Raw genomic sequence first — 3542 nt, 5'->3', positions numbered from 1 at the left:
TTTGCATCGTCAAACCTCGGGCAAAGTATGGACTATTATATATTGCTAGAAAGCCCTGGATGTCTACTTTCCAACGCAATTGAGAGCGCACCAATTGGGTTTCTGTAACTCCAGAAAATCTATTTCGAGTGCAGAGAGGTCAGAATCCAACAACATCTGCAGTCCTTTTTTAGCCTCTGAATCAGATTTTTGCTCAGGTCCTTTAATTTCAGCCAGAAAATACCTGAAATCACAGAAAAACACACAAACTCATAGTAAAGTCCAGAAATATGATTTTTGCATAAAAACTAATAAAAACATAGTAAAAATTAACTAAAACATACTGAAAACTACCAAAAAATAATGCCAAAAAGCGTATAAATTATCTGCTCATCAGTCCTCCTCTAGTAGGTAGCACTTGAGTTGATAGCAGCTCATGAGGATTCAGATTATAGCAGGAACAAACCACCTTCTTTCACAACGGGCAATCCTCCTTAGCAAACCGCCACCTCCACTTAAACATCATAGATGTGTTACGAACCATAGCATCCCCAACTTCCAACCTGCCTAATTTTTTCGGGACCTGTACCACTTCCCATTTGACTAATGTCATTCCATTACTACCATCATCCTTAATCCACAAGAACCTTCTTCGCAGTGAAATCAATTTCTCCGCAACAACTTTCGGCATCTTGAACAAGCTCAAATAATACACAAGCAGACTATTTAAGACTAATTTAATCAGAACCAACTTCCAAGATTTATTCAGAACTTTAGCTTTCTACAGACTGAGCTTCTCCTCGACTTTGTCTATTATAGGCTTCCAGGTCTTTACTAACCTCGGATTTGCACCTAAGGGAATACCCAGGTATTTGACTGGAAGGGACTCACCCTTACACCCCAACAACTGGCACATATTCTGGATCCACTGTTCTTCACAGTTTATCAGAATCAAGCTCGACTTGTCAAAATTAATAATGAGACTTGACATCAACTCAAAGCATCTCAATAGCCGCTTGTAATTCTTGATAGTGTCCTCCTCTGGTGGGCAGAACAGAAGCGTGTCATCAGCAAACTGAAGATGTGACAGCGCTATACTATCTCTGCCAATCAACAAAGGTGATATACGCCCACTCTTGACTGCCTCTCCCACCAACCGATGTAGAACATCCACAACGAGTACAAATAATAACGGAGAAAGCGGGTCACCTTGTCTCAGGCCTCTTTCCATCTTGAACGGCTTGGATGGCGACCCATTTATCAGAACCGACATAGATGCTGTGGAGACACACTCCATAACCCACGATCTCCATCTATGGCCAAACCACATCTTTTGCAATACTATGTCCACAAAGCTCCACTTGACTCTATCATATGCCTTCTGGAAATATAGCTTGATTAGTGCCGCCTCCTTTTTTCTCAGTTTAAGCCAGTTTACCGTTTCACATACGATAAGTTCCCCATCATGTATTTTCCTGCCCCTTACAAATGCACTCTGAGTTTTCCCTACTAATGCTGGCATCACTGGTCTCATCCTCCTGACCAAAACCTTGGAGACAACCTTGTAAACGCACCCAACCATGATGATAGGTCGCAGATCTTTAATCTCCTTTACCTCAATGAACTTAGGTGCTAACGCCACCCAAGTGATGTTAGAGTTTGTTGGCAACCTTGACGTCTGAAAGAACCCCAGCACTGCAGCCGTGAATTCAGGCCCAATCTCACCCCAACACCTCTTGACAAAATTCATGTTGTACCCGTCGCACCCTGGTGCCTTAGAAGACTCACAATCCCACACAGCTTCTTTGATCTCCTCAGCTATTGGCATCGCCTCCAAATTTACAGAATCTTCCTGCTCTATCCTACTTACCAAACCATCTCTGAAGCTCAGCATAGGAGAATTATCATGGCAATATAAATCTTTGTAGTATTCCTTAATAGAAATTTTTATTCTAGCTTGGTTCCTGACCAGTTTACCGTTGATTAACAATGTTTCAATCCTATTGTTCCTCCGTCTTCCTGAAGCTACGTTGTGAAAGTATCTTGTATTTTTGTCCATCTCCTTTGCTTGCCGAGACCGGGACATCTGTTTCCAATGGACTTCTTTTCTAACATACCACTTCTCACAGCAACTAACCAACGCCTTCCTTCTAGCCTCCATCGTGCCATCATACACCCCATTACTTACCAAGTCATCAATCTTCTTGATTTCTTCCTCAAACTTTGTAATCTTCTTGTCCATATCCCCAAATTTAGTCTTATGCCAATTCTCTAATGGGACTGTTAAAGCCTTTAACTTGTTAGAGAACTGCATCTCTCCCAAACCTCTCCACTCCTCCTTCACGAAGCTAAGAAAGCCTTCATGAGTAAACCATGAATCTAGGCTTCGAAACGGCCTTGGACATCCTCTCTGCCTCATGTACTCTAAGATGACAGGACAGTGATCTGACAAACCCCTTGGTCCACCGCGTATTTGAGTCTCAGAAAACTCTTCTAACCACTACACGCTAACCAGAGCTCTATCTATACGACTGCAAGAACGTCTCCGGAACCATGTGAACTTGCGATCTGTGAGCAGCAGATCCACTAGATGCATGTCTTGTATCCAACTCTTGAATTCTTCTGCCGACCTAGGTAAAACATCAGTACCTTACCTTTCTTCCACATGCACTATTTCATTAAAGTCTCCCATGTAGCAACTAGGGACCTGACATAACCCAGCCATGTAACTCAGCTCTTCCAATACCTCAATCTTAGCATCTCTATTATGTGCACCATAGACCAAGAAAATAGCACAATTGTAATTATTCTTTACCAGGACCCCTTCAACACACAACCATCTCTCTCCTTTATAACAATTATTCGTTTTAAACACTGACTTATCCCATATTAACAAGAGTCCACCCGCTGCACCATCAGAGCCTACAAAATCCCACCCAGCACTATCTTGCCCCCAAATTCTTACAACATCGAATCTTGTCACAACTTGTTTTTTAGTCTCAATCAAGCCCAACATATCTTTACTCTATGTTTTTCTTTAATTCCTTCACCATTCTTATCTTAGCATCACCCCGTAACTCCCTAACATTCCAAGAGCTAAAAATCATTTAAAATTCTTTTGACACAACTGTTTTTATGTTTGGGCCTGCATCGTCTCAGTTTTTCCTTCTGCTTCACCAGTTTTCTTTTGCGTTCGATTTCTTCATTCCGCGATTGGAGTATTGCCATAATATCATCTTCCTCGTTGACCAGCATAACACCCGACTCCTTTGCCAACTCCTAGGTCCTACGGTTCTCCAACATCTGCTTATCCAGCTTCAAGTCTGTGTGTCACTGTCCTCCGCCACATTTCTACCTTCCTCAAACCCAAGCTCATTACCTTCATGGTTCCCCTCATCCTGTCTGGAATTCCTCTTCAGACCACTTTGAACAAGCACCTGACCTCCACCCAAATTCAAATCAGGACAGGCACAGGTTGCTTCACCAAAAATTGGTCCTGTGTTAACCACTTTGGAGCTATGACCAGCAATATTCTCTTCTCCCTTCGCACCCGCGTCGTTGAA

This window comes from Arachis ipaensis, chromosome B2 (assembly GCF_059453495.1).
Source record: "Arachis ipaensis isolate K30076 ecotype BB chromosome B2, ASM5945349v1, whole genome shotgun sequence".
NCBI classification, from domain to species: domain Eukaryota; kingdom Viridiplantae; phylum Streptophyta; class Magnoliopsida; order Fabales; family Fabaceae; genus Arachis; species Arachis ipaensis.
Note: the sequence above shows the minus strand (reverse complement) of the source record.